Source organism: Hippopotamus amphibius, chromosome 1 (genome assembly GCF_030028045.1).
Source record: "Hippopotamus amphibius kiboko isolate mHipAmp2 chromosome 1, mHipAmp2.hap2, whole genome shotgun sequence".
NCBI classification, from domain to species: domain Eukaryota; kingdom Metazoa; phylum Chordata; class Mammalia; order Artiodactyla; family Hippopotamidae; genus Hippopotamus; species Hippopotamus amphibius.
This window is the reverse complement of record NC_080186.1, coordinates 113177742-113195998: the sequence shown is the minus strand read 5'-3', so window position 1 is coordinate 113195998 and position 18257 is coordinate 113177742. Positions and strand designations below refer to the sequence as shown.

At 39.8% G+C, this 18257-nt stretch overlaps 1 protein-coding gene across 6 annotated transcripts in view; it reads left to right on the top strand.

The window, feature by feature from the left end:
- Positions 1 to 1899: 1899 nt before the first annotated feature.
- OTUD7B (OTU deubiquitinase 7B) overlaps positions 1900 to 18257 on the top strand; it is a 51728-nt gene continuing 35370 nt past the window's right edge. For 3 of the 6 annotated variants that reach the window (XM_057721824.1, XM_057721834.1, XM_057721803.1), the window contains exons 1-2: positions 1900 to 2180; positions 17643 to 17845. The gene's annotated coding sequence lies outside the window, so the exon portion shown is untranslated. Of the gene's footprint in view, positions 2181 to 16785; positions 17031 to 17642; positions 17846 to 18257 lie in introns of those variants that run through there. The other 3 variants (XM_057721814.1, XM_057721843.1, XM_057721795.1) reach the window with 3 other exon arrangements.

Below are 18257 nucleotides of genomic sequence, written 5' to 3'. Positions count from 1 at the left end.
GAAACAGGCACAAAGCAACTGCAACCCCATCACTTCCTGGCCCCTACATTTCCAGGCAAGCCTGTAAAGTGTGGTCAGTTAAATGAGTTTGACCAGCAACTTGGCCGAGCTTTCAAATTTGGAAACTTCTTGTAGTCATTGCCAAAAGTAAAAGTCAGCCTTGTACTGAGGGTGGAGAATGCCTTTGAACCTCATACCTGGTCCTAATGCATCTGCGGTAGTGGAGTTAAGACTAGAAAGACATAGTTAACAGATGGGCATAACCTGGTCCTGGGAGGGCCTTGGTGAAACAAGACGGCTTTAGATTTTTGAGGCTGCTCATCTGTGGACTTTTCCTCCTACTTCAGATTTAGCTCGCAACGGGTGGGTGTGATCAATGGAGTTCAATGACAAGTCTCATCCTACTCCTCCTCAAATCTGCCACTGAACAGTATCCAAACTTCGTAGTCCCCACACGCTTGTCCTCCAAACTCTTCTGCCTGCCAACCTGTATTGTTGGTCCTGGGTGTGCCTCATGCTAGGTACTCTGACTTGCTTGGTCTTGGTATGGCCCTAGGCCCTAAATTTTCAACTCTAAGCCCGGGGTATTCCCAAGAGATATAGCTGTCTAGGAAGTTTCCTGTTTCAGGTGTCAGTTTTCTAGTCTTGAGCTGGATAATTCTAAAGTTCTGTGTTCCCCTCTTTCCCTTTAGAAATTGAGAACTGCAGAAAGTAGTGAGGGGACAGAAAAGTTTACTGTAATATTTGTTTTTAAATAAACCTAATGGACACAACATTTTGAAAATGCAAACCAGTTGCCACATTGTTAGGAATCTGAATTAAAATTTAGCATTTTTTTGGTCAGATTACGGCACGGGCTGGCCCCATTTTGTGTTTGTCATAAAGAGTTATTTATTAAATGGCTCTTCTTACTTGAAACAGTCCACGTTCGTCTAACATTTATTCATTCAACAAATACGGAAGGTCGGCCATGTGCCAAGCAAGGCTTATGTTCCCATAGCCATAGGTCCTTGTAAATCACACAGCACTTACGTGTGTTCTGCTTTATGTAATACAGTTTTATGTGTTTTACTAAAGCGTAAGAGCCTTGATGCCTGGAATTACGTCCTATTCATTTTTGTGTCCCCAATATCAATGAGCACAGTGCCTTGCACGTAGTAGGTACTCAGTCGATATTTGTGAATTGAACTATGCTACAGCATAGTTGTTATACAAGGCTGTTAAAAGGCATTAGCAAAAAAGCACTACATAACTTGTTTTGAATGCACCAACAGCCTAAGGCAAATACGACAATATGGTAGCATCATTATGCAAGTAAATAAATATTGAGTATTTTAGAGAAAAGTATTGGGTTAGCCAAAAAGTTCGTTTGGGTTTTCCCCTAACATCTTACAATATGTTCATTTCAGGAGTGAAGGAGGGAGAGTGCATAACTGGGTGGAGACTGGTCTGGAAGAAGTGTTGTTAATTTTCCTCCGGCCAGTCCAGCATGATCGTGTAGAGTAACTAGAATTTGTCTTCTCATTCTAACATATTTTCAACCCTCTCACCTTTCTAGAACTACCTCGCCTCTTTCTTCTTCTTCCCAAAGGGCTGTGTCCAACTGACTACACCTCAAAGTCTCAAGAGTCTACCCAGTAGCCCTCCAGCTCCTGTTCAAGAGCTCTCCAGACCAGGGGCTTTAGGAACATTGGCCAGGAAACACCGGGTCACACGCGGGGCAAGCGCCAAACTAGCCACAACTAGGGGAGCGGCGCTAAGGGCGGGGCTGCTACGGGGCGGGGCGGGGCCGGGTGGGGCGGGGCGGGGCGGGGCGGGAGGAGGCCCGGGGGCCGCTTGGGTGTCACCACCAACCCGCTCCGGCCGGAAACTGGCGCTTGTTTCCGGCCGGACGGCCGAAAACCACCGATCCTGAACCAGCCGCCGGAGTCGGAGTCGCGACCGAGTGTGGAGAAGGCAAAAAGCCACTGGGGGAAGCCAGCCCAGATCAGTCCCGTGGCTTCAGCTCCTGATCCCGTGCGGAGCAACAGCCGCGGTCTCAGTCTCCGCCACCGCCTCCGCCTCCATCGTCGACGGGGGAGGGGCCGGCCGGACCCCAGGGTCACAGCCGAGGAATGAGGAGAGGCAGCCGGGCCCCGAGCTCCGCCCCGGCCTAGGGCCTTGCCCCGGGAGCCGCGAGGGTAACGGAGCCCCCGCCTTGTCACCCTCCCCCGTCTGCTCCCGTCCCTCCCGCCTCTTCAGACTCCCAAACTCTGACCCTCTGGTCGCCACTGTCCCCCTCTCCTTTCTGATTATATTTCACCCGAAGCCATCTCCTCTCGGCCACCCCCTCCTTGCCCTGACTGTTCCTTGCTTGGTCCCCACATTTCCCCGGTTACTCCTCCCTTTCACCTGCGTCCCGCCTTCCCAGCCCCCCTTCCCCGTTCGTGGCCTCCCTTCCCCAGCTGCGCTGGGCAGTTTGGACGGTCCTCCCTTGTCAGCTAGACTTTTGGGGAGGGATGGTGGAGTTTGAAGGTGGCTAGGAGTGCAGGCCACTACCCTCATAGTAGGATAAAGTTCATTTTAAAGTCTCAGTATAAAAGTAAAATGAAAACAAGCTGTTCTATCGATAGCCACACTGAGGTGCGTCCAGGAATGGAGGAAGGGAGCGAAAAAGAAGTATGTGTGTGAGAGAGAGAAGGAGAGAGAGATTGATTGATTCTAGGGCAGGCTTATGAACTTTAGAAAAAAGAAAAGTTGCCATGAGCCGACGGAAACTTTAGAAGCTGATGATGAGTAAGCCGGGGGCTGCGTGATCTCACTCCTCTTCTCATAATTACTAGGTTAACGGTGTGGCTCCGGTGGGGATGGAATGGGATTTGTTTACTGGGCCGGCGTATTTTTAGCTTGTCGGCTCACAAGGACCAGCGCTCTGAGTCTCTCTCGCCCCCTCTCTTTTTCCCTCCGTCTTTCCCTCTCTCTCCCCCCCTCTTTTTCTCCCCCCCCCCCCCCCCCCCCGCCGCGTCTAGGTAGTCTCTCTGGAACCTAGGTGGCTTTTCTGGGCACAATACAGATGTAAAAATTAAGCTAAAAGAAATTTTATGTAAGAGATTCTCCGCAGCTCTTCAGGGAGTTTTCTCTTCATGAATGCAAAGGCAAAAATTAGTTGATTTTTAGTACATATGTGTATAAAATACTTTATGGAAAATCAAAGCGGGTAATTGTTCAGTCTTTGGCTTCTCATTCTGTATATTTAGATCTTAGAGGACGCTGGATCCCTTTGTCTTTCAACCTGTTTCTAAAGTGTGAGAGGACAAAGTAGAGAAGAGGTAGTGGTAAGGCAGGTCCAAAAGGGTAGCTAGTCCTAAATCGTTTAAAAACATTTTCTATACTATATAACTTTAAAAAACAGAAAATTTCCTTCCTAATAAATGAGATTGCATTCTTGATGGGATGGAGAAGACAGCAGGGACTTATGCTGGGTGGCTAGGGAGAATCAGACTTGTAATTAAACATTTGTCGTGCATAATTTACAAATGAATACATTATGGGCAAACAGTTATACTCTTTGTCGCCGTTGTTTTTTTCGAGCCTTTCTTTTAAAGGTTAGTAACCAACCTGCTGTGCTACTCTATTGATATTTTGAGGGCTGAACAGAAGTGTAAAATAAATGAAATTGATGTTGCTCATCTGGAAGCTGAATACAAGTCTGTTCTAATTTCCACTAGCTACTCAGCATGCCTGAGAGCACCTCCATGAATTAGTGGCCAGTTACTATGTACTTAGAGATTACAAATGAACACACATATTAGCACATGCTAGGAATAATTGAGAAGATAAATACGCTGAAAAGATTTTCCAAAACTGAAATAGATTATTTTTCAATTTTTTCCATTTCGGATTATCAGCACCTTTTTACCAATAATCATCCATTAACATGAATAATTTAGAATTGAACAGATATCCACTTTGGACAGTACGCATTCAAGCCGGAAGGAAAGATGGAAGGAAGATAGTTTCCAAACTATTACTATTTTTGTTGTTGTCGTTGCCTGCTTTGACTTATCACTTTCATTTAATGCCAAAGACTCCCTTGTGAAAAAAAAGTAAAGCTTTGCCAAAGAAAGGGCAGTCTACTGACTTGTATAAGGCAGGCCGACCCGTAATGAATATTAATTGTTAGTTGGACTTTGGTGTAGTTATGTTGCCAACAACTTGGAAATTTTCTTGAAGCTTTATTTCCTTAATCTCTTTCTTTTGGGACGCCTATTGAAAATGATTTAATTTGGAGGGTAATCTCTAATTTTTAAAAATCACACACGCTGTCCCAGTGTCTATTGACTGTCAATAATTGTTTTAATTTATGAGTTAGTTGGTGCCAATATTAGTGATGATAACTTGGCAAATTCAATTTGTATGTGTATTTAGCAGCTTCCCCTAGTTGAACTATGTATATTATCCCAGGGGTTGGGGGTAGGGATTGAAGGGGTGAATAAAATCTAAGAATAAGTGTAGGGCAGCCCAGTAGTCCATCATTATTTTCAGCTCTTAGAAGGCTTTCTTTTTAATTTTGAGATTCATTATATGTAACCAAGTGAATTTTGATGGAATAATTCAGTATTAAAAATAAGTTTTCAGATTGTTATGGGGGCACTAAGTGCCACTTATTAAAGTTTTAGAGCTGAATGTCACAAGCCTGCTAAGTATGCTGGCAGAGGACGTTATAAGGGAGCAGTCTTTTCCCCTCACCCCAAACATTCATCCCATCAAGGGAAAAAGTCCTGAAACAATGCTTTGAAGTGTGACTTCAGCAGTATCTTTCCTATGCAAACTTAGGAGCTGTGGAATGGCAGCCTGGAATCTTCTCAGCAGCCTGTGATAAATCAGATAATTAAAATCTGTGTAACTAGAATGTAGATGCAGGGCAGTTTTGTCATGAATGCCTGAAATGAGTTGATTTTTTAATATGATAGAAGAAGGAAGTCAGTTTTTTTTAAAGTAATAAATCCTTGCTGAATAATCATTGAACACTTCTGTGGATAAGGCAGTCTCCAAATTCCAATGACAAGCTTTGAGGAGATATAAAAGATGTAAAAGCTGGTGTTCTTGCCCTTGGGACAAGGGTGATGTTGGGGAAGGCAGTATGTAAATGAGAAAGCAGACTGTTATTATAAGCTTTAACATTTAGGACGAAACATAAACAAAACCAAGTTTAATGTGCTACAAATGAAGTATGTGAAGACTAGAAAACTTGAAGTAACAGTATGAATAAGGTAAATTAGGGAAGATTTCTGAGTCATTAACATTTGAAATGGACTTAGGAGGCTGTGGATTAGAGTTATAATGAGGCATGGGCTATGGAGTTAGATGGATCTTGGTTCAAACTGTGGTTCTCCTTTTTATTAATGTGACCTTGGACAATTTACTTCTCCATCCTTATCTATATAATATGTGTGAGCATTCAAGTAAATGAAATAGTTATTCTGTGTTAGGAGTAAAAGGAAATAAAAGATCTGGGCAGAAAGTATACAATGTACAGTGTGCAATGATGGTATGAATGACTAAGTTGTGTTTGTGGGGAGAATAAATGAGAATGACTAGAGAGAATGTGGGTTGGTTAAGTCATGGGTAGAGCAGGCGAGAGGGTGGAGGAGACTCAGAGGCCAGACTCTGTTGGGTGTTGATGAAAGGGTCAATAGAGTCATTGTAGGTCCTTGAACAAAGGATGGATTTAATGAGAAGTATTGAGCCCTCTGTCCAGGAACTCATGGACAAGGAGTCAGGCACCGGTGAATTGTGGCTCTCCTACTTCTCTTCTGGACCATCCTGGCTTAAGGAGATCATCCAGGAGACATAAGATTCCTTGTAGAAATTTTTGTATTTACACACCTTCCTCACTATGTTGAGCTCTGCTTGTGACTATCTCACGTTGTACCAATCTGTGGGGAAGTCTCAAGACTATGGCTGGATTCTCTTCAAGAGCTTATGGTAAGGACATTGTCACGTTTTGAGTGCATTTAACTTTCAGTTATCTCTGCTATTGTAGGGAGCACTAATTTAGGTAATTCAGAACTTCAGAAAGAAATTTCTTGGTTTGAAAATGCGTTATTTTAAAAACCAGACTTATTTGAGTGTTTTGGGGATCATACTGTTGAAATGAATTTGGATTTCTAAGCCTGAATTACCTGATAGTGAGGAAAGTATACTGATGGTGAAGAACTGTCAGTGTTGAGTTAAAGATTTTGCCTCAGAAATCCATAAAATGAACAGTCCATATGAGGGTAATTAAGACTGGGCTCTACTGCATATGTTAATGAAGACCAGTTTCTCTTCAAAATCCGTGTGGGTCCAGTGTGGCCTCTCAGGCTATCTGCCTTATTCCTGAGAGTGATTGGTAGAAGATGCCTACGTTGCAGCCTCAATAAGTCTTTACTAACAATATCTGGAAGAGTCCTATTGCGTGCTACTGCATTCTTGAAGATTAAGCTGGCTTTTTCAAAGGACTTATGCTTTGTAGAGACTCTTAAGGTATTAGCTCCTTTGAAAATCTATTAGATTTTTCCTCCTGAAATAAACTTGTTTGAAAATATGGCCAATTTAAGGAAAAAAAAGGAAAGAAAAAGGAATGGGGAGAAATGTCTACACTTAAGAAGTCAACAAAAAAAATCACACAGCTGTTCTTCCATCCTTGTTCTTTCAGTTGACTTGCTTTCCTTCATCCTTGCCTACCCCCAGCCTTCTCATAATCATTACCAAACTATGTGCTTGTGATGTCATGGGCACAGGATTATTTACCACTTAAATCAGGAGATTGTAGTATTTCTGAGCTGAAATTCAGAGGTGGAAAAATCAGCCATCTTAATTTATACAGTTTAGTTCAGGATGATTTTTAACTGTGTTTTTTAGGATTGTGTCTTATACCTTATACTGTAAGAAATAGTTTTGGATAGGAGACACTACTAAACTGTTATTTTTAATAATAGCTGTGAATTTAGTTCTACTAGGTGGTATGGAGGATTAGGGAAAATGACAATTTTGTGCCCTTGAAGAATTTACAGTCCAGTTGGGAGTAAGGGGAATAAACAGGGAGGAATGACTACCTATTGAGCCTCTTAATGCCAGAGAAAATTTTAAAATGTGAAGGTTATATTATCAGTTGCATAATACAGACCTCATACCATAGGTGTTTTGGGAGAAGAGTCCTTAGTTATGAGTGATGTCACAGAGGAATTGTAACTTACTCCAGATCTTATAAAAAAAAATTGTATTAGGTACAAGAAATGAAGAAAATCATTTCATTTTGGAGCTGAGAGGGATCAAGCAAAAGCCTGGACACAGGAACGTACTTGGGGTGTTCTTGTGGCAGTGGTGAGACTGACCTGAGTCGTAGTGAATAGTAGTAAAACAAAGGTGGTTAGGTTGGTTTGGAGCTGTGTTTATAGAGGGTCTTAAAAGTCGGGCTTATAAATTTAGATTATAAATGATGGAAAATAGCTAACCACTGAGAATTTTTTATTAGGATTGTAATATGATAATAACGGGAAATAGATTGGCTTGGAGGGAAGTGAGATTAGCAGCTGGAGTGTGTGAGGTGATGAGCCCTGTGCTAGAGTTGTGAAGGGTGGATTAAGGAGGGGAAAGAGTGAAAAAGATTGTGAAGGAAAAATTGAAATCACTGAGGACTGGATGTGGAAGAGGATGGAGAGTGATCGATTGCTAACATGACTGTGGCATTTTCAGCCTGGATTTCTGAGACATGTTGACTGGGGTAAAGAAGTTAGGGAGGTGTCCTCATTTCTTTGGGAAATATGATGAATTCAATTTGAGATATTTTGGGTTTAAAGTGGCAATGACATGTCCAAATGAAAGCTGTTCCGGTTGTTAGAGATGAGCCTACAGCTGGTGGAGAAGTGGGGGTTAATAATGCTTGAAAATGTGGCTTTGCAATTCATCAGCATAGATGTGGTAGCTGTAGCCAAGAAAGTGAATAAGCTCTCTGAAGACTAGAGTTTAGGGAAAGAGCAAAAGGCCAAAGATAGTGGTACTGATAAACACTACTATTCTCCACTCTTTAGTTAATTGAGTTTTTCCTTCTCCTTTGGTGTTTTCCGTTTTTTTCCGTTCCTCTGCTCCCCACTCCATCAAATATCCATTGAATGTCTCTTGTAAACACTGTCTTAGGCACTGAGGAAGCAGATGAGTCAGACAAGGTCTCAACCTGGTTATGGGTCTAGTGGGACGAGAGAGATGTGTCAATACATAGATGGAATGAAGTGTGATAGAGGTATGTAGGGGGCAGAGTAGGGGCCTAAAGGTCAGTTCTGCCTTGGACATTCAGAGGTTGGAAAGTGCCTCCCAGAGTAGATGATATTTGAGCTGAGTCTTGAAAGATGAGTAAGGATATAGCCTACAGATGAGAGAGAGAATTACACTCCAGGCTCAGAAAACAGCATGAACAAAAGCTTAAAGGAATGAAAGAGCCAGACTTCTTCAGGTAACTTTGAAGTAATTATTAAGGCTAGAGGACAAGGTTGGAGGGCAGGGATGAGGCTGGAGAAGTAGGTAAGGCAGATCATACACGGCTTTATCGTGTGCTGCACTGAATAATAAGCCATTTAAGGGTTTTTAAGCATTGGGTAATAAAGTAAGTTTCCTGTTCTAGAAAGATGATTTTTTTCAGAGGGTGGATTGGAGAGGAACAAAGCAAAAGACTTTTAAAATAACTGTATTATGCTTAACAGTAATACATTTGTTGTTAAGTGATTATGTTTGTAGAATCATGGAATCACAGAACTAGAGGGACTGTTATGCTTTCCTAGTCTCCCTCATTGATTTTCTTTTCTGGTTTTTAAAATTAATTAATTAATTTATTGGCTGCGTTGGGTCTTTGTTGCTGCGCGCAGGCTTTCTGTGGTTACGGCGATTGGGGGCTGCTCTTCTTTGCGGTGCCCAGGCTTCTCAGTGTGGTGGCTTCACTTGTGTGTGAACATGGGCTCCAGGCCCACGGGCTCAATAGTTGTGGCTCTCTGGCTCTAGAGCGCAGGCTCAGTAGTTGTGGCGCACGGGCTTGGTTGCTCCGCGGCCTGTGGGATCTTCCGGGCCCATGGCTGGAACCTGTGTCTCCTGCGTTGGCAGGCGGATTCTTAACTACTGTGCCACCAGGGAAGTCCCTCCCTCATTGATTTTCAGATGGAATACCTGAGATTTTCTTAGGATCACAGAAGTAGTGAAGTGATAGTTTGGTCTGGAATTCAGTCTTCAGTGACTGTAATGTGGTAGGTGATTAATAAATGTTAGCTTACCTCTCTAATTCCCTCACAAGTCCTGTTGCAGTGTTTGTTCCATTCTGCCACACTGCATTGTGCTAGAAGACAGAAGGACTTCTGTCATTTCATTCCATGTCCTTTTTTACTAGTCCAAAGTTAATAGTGGTATTTTCCCAGATCTGACTGAGGAACATCTGCCCTGAGAATACCATGGAGAATAGGGACTCTGACCTGGGGCAGTTGGCTGCCCTGGAGTGGAGTGAATAGGATGCTAGGATTCTTCAGTGATAGTGATTCAGATGTAGAAGAATGTCACGGTATTTGTTTTATTGTGTGTGCAGATGTACTTATCTCTCCTGCTAAGTTCCCTTCAAGTTTTCTTTTAAACTTAGTTTTAAATTGTACCAGTGAAACTTTGGTAAAAGAAATAAGCTATGATAAATTGGGCACTGACAAAAAATATGTCTAAAAAACAAGATTTGTCATTATACTTGGATTCTAAAACTTCCCCATGTTTTTAATTTCATTGGATTTTTTGTGAAGGTAAATTGTTTGGGTTTGAAGTGTGAAGTACAAGTTTGGATTTTGTGTTTTAGTCTTTTTTTGCTGGAGAAGAACAGAAGAACAGGATAGAGGATATCTTACATGTCCTTAGATTCCCCTGGGGAAAGCTGGGACATGAGAGGATGTGGAAGGATGGATACCTTCCATTGATAAGCCTTCATCGAAACTTAACTGAATTATGATTTCTTTACTCCTTTCTCTGGGCTCTGTCAGCATCTTCTCTAGAGAAGGGCCTTGGACTGGATACTGTCCACTTTAGCAGAGCTGCCAATTCTTAATTCTTTCTCAAGTGGGCAAGGGTACATTTTGTTTTTGTTTGTGAGTGTTTGGGGGCGGGGTGGGAGAGAGGAGGCACAGAATAACTACTCACAGTGAGTCTTTATCTGAATTCCTATGTAACTGGAAGTTTCCTTGGCTTTGTTTTGGAAGAGATGACTTGGTTACACCAGCATTTAAGTTATGTAGGAAGGTGTTCTCACTCCCTTTAGTTATCTGATCTAGGATGGCAATAAAAACTTTTTTGTTTTTTTGTCAGCCCCCACCTCACTCTGCTAAGTGCCTTTTGTGTACACTGTGTGGGGGATATGAAGGATCCACTTCAGTCTAAAACTGAACTTATCAGCTGTTCCCTTAGGGGAACCAACCTGCTCCTGTCACCTGACCCTTTCTTAATTTAAAAATTTTTAGTAAGATATTTTAAATATTTAGAAAAGTTCAGGGGATAAAACCCTACCACAGTTTTGAGCCCACAACACAAATGTAATGGATATTAACATTTTGTCATATTTGTTTTGGATCTCTCACTTTCTTTAAGATATAAACTGTTAGGTATTAGATATAGCCAAAGCCCTACTCTACATCCTTATCCCTTTCCTCTTTCTTGGGAAATGAATTCTGGCCTGCATGCATCATTCCATTTCATGTTTTATACTTTTTAAAAAGTGTGCGATATAGACACAAACAGCATATAGTTTTATTTTGAAATCATAAATAGAATCATGCTGCATGTATTTTTTTGCAACCTTTTCTCTCAACATTGTTTTTCAGATTTATGTACATGTAGATCTAGTTCATTTAATCACCTAATCTTGAAGCCCATTCCCTCCACTGCCCTCCCCACTTGCCTTGTGAAATAATCTGACCCATCAAAGTCCCAGTTTAAACCCTGTCTTCCAGGAAAACTTGACTGATTTTTTTTCCTCCTGCAGGCTATCATCTTTCCTCCTTCTGAATCCGCCTATCATTTTATTGGGGCTGATCTGGTGGTAGTTGTATATTCTTGTATTTTAGTTTATTTGTGCCTTTAGTATGCCTCTTCTGCTATACTGTGAGCTCCTTGAAAGCAGATAAGTAGTTTCTTTTATCTTTGTACCCCTCATGGGGCTTGCCACAGGAACTTAAGCATAGTAGGCATTTAGTCGCTATTAGTGACTAAATGGTTAATTAATGAATAAAAAAAAGTCCTTTGAATTGGTGAACTGTTAGTTTAATTATGAGCAATATAGTGGCCCTCATTAAAAATAAAGCTTATAAAGAAACATTCAGCACTGAAAATTATATAAAAATGCTCATAAATATTGAGAGCAGTCAAGACTAACTTCCTGTAGGAGATGAGAGCAAACATTCCCTGAGAAATGAAATAGGAATTGATTGGTGATATCATCCCAATGAGGAAACTCCTGGGAATTGATCCCGATGGCATTTGAGGCAATGTATTCCTGTGGCCAGACTCATTTCACTAGCTATCAAATTCTGCTATTGTCATCAAGGTCTTGACACCTTTGCTGGATATTTATATGGGTGTTGAGAAAAAGCAGCCTATCTGTTCACTTAATAAATGCTCCTGAGAAACAGGAATTCTTTGGTCTCTAAAAAAGAAAGCCTAAATAATGTACACATTTGTACATGTATATGTACATATACTTTTAACAGCACATTTTTTATTGATGAGACCAGACTGTATCTTAGCAAAATATTTTTAAGCTTTTAATTCTGGAATGTATAGTACCAACATAGTATTGTTTAGGCCTCACCGAAGCCCTTCCCTCCTCTGCCAGGAAGAAATTAAATGTTAAGTTGAACTACAATGAAATTGCAATTTTATAGGTAAAATAAGTTAAATGTCACCAATGGTTATTGCTTAAACTTATATTTATGTTATGTTAAGCGGTTATTATGTTTAATGGTTATTATGTTAAATGGTTATTGCTTAAGCTCATATTTAATAGTTATTGCTTAAACTTAAAGTGTGATTAAACTTAGTATGTCAGGTCTTGATTTCCTGTTGGGGTTCTGAAGAACATTATTATGGATCTTTTTGAAGTGGATAACCCCAAATCTATTTATAATTCTAAAATGTACTTTTGAACTTTAATTTGCAACCGATTTTCTTTCGTAGCTACCTTTAGCTCAAATTTTGGATTAAATGTTCTTATTTCTCAGCACGCATTTAGTATATTTGGGAAGCTTGTGGGGGAATGTGTGAGGGTTGTAGGCCAGAGTACCTGGAAAATAAGCCTGAGATGAAAACTTATGCCGTCAGTAGCTACATGTAATTGATTGAGTTGGCTTTATTGAGCTTACAGTTTCATAAATGACTCCCCAACTATCCTTTCCTGTCACCCCCGTGTCTCTTCTCTAGTCTTGATAAGGGAGATCTGGTGGTGGGAAGAGAAAATTGCTTATGGCCCTTGATTTTCTTGATATTTGGAGACTTAACAGGGAAGAGAGTAAGAGCCCTAGCTCCTGGCACCAGATTCTTACCCATGATTCCCCAAACAGTTCTTAGGATAAGAGCAAAGAGGAATGCAGAAGTCAGGGGAAAGCAAAGAAACAGAGTAGATAGTGAGAGTTAACAGTTATCATGGAATAGGATTAAGGAACAGAAATGGGAAAAGGGGATAATGTTAAAAATTTAAAGAGGTTTTGTTTCATCTCATCGCTCAAAACCTGGCTTAGAATTCTTTATAAACCTTGTACCTAAACTATATCAAAGTTGTATCCAGGCCACATATACCTACTTGGAAAACATCATATATAGACATCAGCTTTGAGAGTATCAGCTTTGTGTTCTAAAATATTTCTTTGAAAAGTCAGGTCGTTTTAAATGAGTTGGTCTACTAGTGCCTTTTGAATCATTAATAACTGACTTCAAAGGAAAAGAAAAGAATTCCTCTGAGGCTTTAGTAAGTCTTGATATTTACATGAAGATAGTCCCATGTGAGGAATTGAGGCAAGACCAAATGCTACGACCAAAAATATTTTGAATAGCATGCTCTCATTTAAAAACTTCCCTGCTCTTATGAGTTCCTTTATGGGTATTTGCTTTCATCTTCTTTGAACTAGGAGCTCACCTGACTGAATGTTTGGACTCTTCATTTTCTGAAATTTTCCATCAGTACTAAGGACAACATTATCTGATATGAAGAATACTCGGTCCCTGTTTACTGACCAGGGATAGAAACTTCTTACACTGCTCAGAATTCTGAAAATAGAATTTGAGAGTTAGGCTTAAGATTTGCTGCATCCTAGATTCTTTGGATGCCTAAAATAAATTCCTAGCTATCTGACACAAGGTGAACTCTTGTTTTAACATTAAGTCCTTCTCTTTCGCATCATCTTTGTAATGTACTAGTTCATTATGGAAATTAAGATAGAAAAAAATCATCTACACAGATTTCCCTTGATGTTTGCCGTCTGGCTGAGACTGTAAATTCCTTTCTACTGAACACCTGCTGTGTACTGGAATTTGGACAAGATGCTCTAAGGAGATGCCAAGGAAGTGTTACGCAGTAAATAAACTAAACAAGTAGTAGGAGAATTGGCCCCTTGGGAATTTATATGCTCGGCTGAAATAGGACATAGCTATATATATATACACATACACATGTTTAGAAAAAAAGAACTACAAGCTATGTAGTATTATGTATAATCTCACATAGCATTTTAGAATGGGAAGGAAATTTACATATTGTCATCATTTTCTGGATGAGGAAAGTGAGGCCCAGAATATTTAAATGACTTGTTCAGGGTAGTTACCCTCAGCAACAAACATTTTATTGAATATCTGTCCTCTGAAAAGTTAGGTCTCAAGTATAGAAAGAATTAAAGCCATCAAGAACTTAATAATTAGTTATGAAGACTGAATGCATAAAAAGAGAAATAGTAATACAAAGTCATTGGTATTAAGTGTCAAATGGGGGGTACAGTTATATAGAGTTATACAGAAATTTAGGGAGTGGGTAGGGAAAATGTTTACCCTTAGGATAATCTAGGCCTTAGAGAAGAGAGAAGACTGGGTAAATATAGAGGGGAAACATTCAAGGTATGAGAACAGTGAGCTGAGCCCATCTTGTTTGGGGGCAGAACAAGTAGACGCAGTGTTTCACCTAGGACAGCAATGAGATTAACAAAGTTGGAGAGTTAGATAAATTGGAGAGGGCCTTAAATCTCAGGCAGAGGAGTTTGGTTTATTCTTACAGTGAAAAATCCCTGAGCAGGGAATTGTATGTATAAATTATTATTTTAGGAAAATTGATTCAGTCGTGTGGTGTGAAGTGGAGGAAGAGAGAACAGTTAGAGGACTTATAATAGTCCTGGGAAGAGTCTCTACAGGGATGATGGGAGTGAAGAAAGGGGAGAGATTCAAGTGATTTGAAGAAAACTAAATAGAATTTGGTGACTGCTTTTATGGGAAAAGGATAGATAACAATGCACATGTTTTAATCTGGGTTACAGCAATAGGAGAGCTCAGTTTGGTTGGTTTCTGATCTACTCTCCAAAGGGATGCCTTGATGGAAACTAGCACTGAGTCTAGCCCAACACTCAGATAATACTGTATACAAAGGATTTAAGTGACTGGTTTGCGTGCCTCATGAGTAGTGGAACTTGGTACAGAGCCCATTGTTTTGACTGTTGTTCAGTGCTCTTTCTATTATATCATACTGCTTACAAGGAGGTCAGTCAAGTGGTTAAAAACATAGAGCAGATGCCTGGAAGTGAAATGGGAAGTTGAAGACCACATTATGATGAGGTTTAACCACAAGCTGTTTCAGTTCTGCATAGGTTTTCCTAATATTTCAGCACTAAATGTGTATACTTCTGTCAGGTTCATAATGTAACAGTGACCTGGGTTTCTTAGAGCTAAGTTTCACTTCTTCACAGTCAAGGAAAAAGATTCTTTGAGATTTTGGATATAATTGCATATACTCTCCAACCCTCAGTTTTGAAGATAAAATAATCCTTCCCCCTGCATGTAGATAGGTTGCTTTTGTTACAAACTATAGGTGAAGTAGCCTCAAAGGCCACATTAGTCTTTTTGGAGTAAAGGGAGGAGGAGACTTTTGGACCCAAATCTTTCAAGCTCACTTATCCTGTCAGCAGTTAAGGAACAGTTTCCTTACACAGATCTTATTACCTAAAAAGGGCAGTAAATACTGTGAATCAATAGGGTATTTTTGCTAATGGTATGTGTTTAGAGAACTGAATGGCCTTCTGAAAAATCCTTTGTTTTGTTTTAAAATATGTAGTCAGGTATATTTAAGACGTTACTTACTCATTCTCACTCCCTTTTTTCCTCTCCTCTCCTCCCCTCCCCTCCCCTCCTCTCCTCTCCTTTCCTTGTTTCTACCAGGCTTTTATCTATCTGGTAACAGATATCTGCAGACTCAAAATAGCATTTTCTGGTTCAACTAACAGTATATATCTGCTGTAAGGGTCTGGCCCTGTTATATAATTTCATCAGCCAAGATTAAATATTCCTGAATTTTATGCTATATTCCAGTGTTTGGCTTCTACAGTTCTTATCCCATCTTAATCCTTGCCATAACTCTTCTTTTATAACTTTTGACCTGCCTAGGGAATAAAGGAAAGAAAACTTTAATAGTGAAGACCCTACCCTGAGTAATACTAAGTGCTTTATATGATCACCTCATTTAATATTGATAATAATTCCATAAATTAGATAGATATTCTTATACCTGCTTGCAGATAATTCATCCAAAGTATTTATTACTATGTTCATAAAATATTAATTCACCGGAATATTTAGGTACTGTTTAAGATGCTGAGGGCTGTCACAGTGAATATCAGATGAGGTCCTTGCTAAGGCACAGAGAAGTTAAACAACTTGCCCAAGGTCACATAGTAAGAAAGTGGCAGAGCTAGGATTTAGATATAGATCTGCTGGATTCCAAAAGGAATGTCTGCAACAATTATTATCAATACAATATGCTGCTATTTACGTATACTACATTCTCTGTAATTGCACAAATCAAGTTATAAAAATAGGTGGGTTCCCCCAGTATTTCTTTTTAAAAAGGTTCTTGATGAATCCAAGAGAGAAATCTGCCTTGGTGCTGGCAAGCACCTGCACAGTAATGCTTTTCCTCTCTTCCCTTCCCCTCTACCCACTCTTTCTGAACCCACTCATACCTGGGTATAAACTGGACAGTGTGACCTGCTTTGGTATTTGGATGTGTTTGTGTTTTGAGGACTGGGAGAGTTTTGTTTGTTTCCTTGACTTCCTTGCCCACTTGCAAGTTCTTTCTTGTAGCACAATGATGAGTAATGTGTTGTTAACATTGTAACGTGGTCATGCCAGTTGGAATTTTTTTTCTTTTTTCCCTTGGTTCTTTCTGATGAGTATGTGACTCGGGTCAGACTTGCTTTCCACAGTTCATTCAAATAGAGAAGACTTTCTGTATTCAGAGGACTAGAAAATAGTCAGTCTCGAGGTTGGGAAGACTATTAAAAGTCAATGTCTTCTGCCCAGCTGAAATTGTTTTGTTAGCATTTTAGGTTTATTCTTTAGCAACTGTGATCTAAGAAAATACTTGTTAGCTTATGGCCATTATCACCATGTGCCATATCTGGAATGAGTGGTATTCTGGAGTTAGGAGCTTAAAAACAGGCACAGGGATTTTTTTTTTTAATGAGCATTACCTAGTAGAAAGCATTAAAAGATGCTGAAGTCTGTGAGAGTGATGAGCAGATTTCCAGTAGGAACTGAATTCTAGGGATTAATCAGGTGGGATCAAGGTTGTAAGTGTTAAAACTATTTAGTATGGGGGATCCAGTTAATTCAGTATTTGGGTTCTAGGAATATCTGGGCAAGGCTCAGGAGGTTAATGAGATGATTTATGTGAGTGTGTCTAGCCTAGTGCTTGGTACTTGATTGGTGTACAGTAAATGTGAGTTAAATCTTAAAAGGATACTTGAATGGTGAGTGTTGTCAGTTTGTCTTTCTAGGGCAGCTTCCTCATCATTAAGTATTCCTTCTTTAGGAGAATATTTGTTGAGCCTTTAACTGTGGGTAAAGCATTTGGTAAAGGAATTGGGATAACAGAGATTTATAGTATCAGATTCCGGCTGAGACTATGGTCTTAACATTTATAAATTGAATCATTTAGGCCTAGTATTTAAGGGGGAATTTGTAATTTTACTTTGCTAGAGTCAACCCTTTGCTTTTTTGATAGAAATAACTTCTTGACTCTTTGGTAGAATTAAAAATGCTTGCTTTTCAATTGCAGTTAAACTGGGTTTGATTTTTTATATTTGAGATAGTTGCCTATGATGTTTTCTTTTATCCCCTCTCCATTTTTTTCAGTAAATAAGATATTTGAAAGTGTTTTGTGAACAAAGCCAGTGGTTGCTATCACCACCACCACCATTATTAATAATAACATTAAAAATATTAATGGAATAGAATCCATTTTTACAGGGGTTGGTTTCCTGGATTACTTTCAAGGAGAAAAAGTCAGGGCACAGTGGGATATTTGCCAGATGACTTGTCAATTAGTATTAATTGATACCTTTTGTACTTTTTTGTGGAAGGAAGAAGGAAAAGCAGACACCTGTCACCCTGAAAACTTGGCCTGGTGCTATGTCATCGTGAAGAGTTGCCTATACTACTTTGATGTGCTCTGTGGTGGCAAGAAAATTTAACAGGATTTATCATCTGTTTGACCTTAGTGGCTTATAGTACATTTTACTGGAAGCATCTGTCTACATAGGAAACAACTCATCCCAGTTTGTTGGTAAGATCAACCACATTCCTATCTTATAGATCTTATAATATATAACAAAATTTTATTGGTCCAGGATAGTATCTGCCTGGCCTCCCAATGTAGGAAGATTGAGGAAACAGTGCCTTTGACCAAAATATTTGGTTAGGTGCTATCATCAAAAGCCTTTGCAGTCAACTTCTGATGATTGGTGTTCTTGGAGGAGAACATGGGATTTTTATAATCCAAAAGAGCAAGTTGTTCAGTAAATTTTGAAAAGACTTCTTACTTTTAAAAATTTCCTTGCCATCTTTTTCTGTCTCTAATGCCTGGCACTCAGTAAATCTTTGTTGAATAAAGGAAGTTAGCAGATACCCATCTTGGGGTTTTCTCTGGGACCAGCCCATCAGGTGAACTTCTAGAAAGTAGGGATAATGCCTTATTA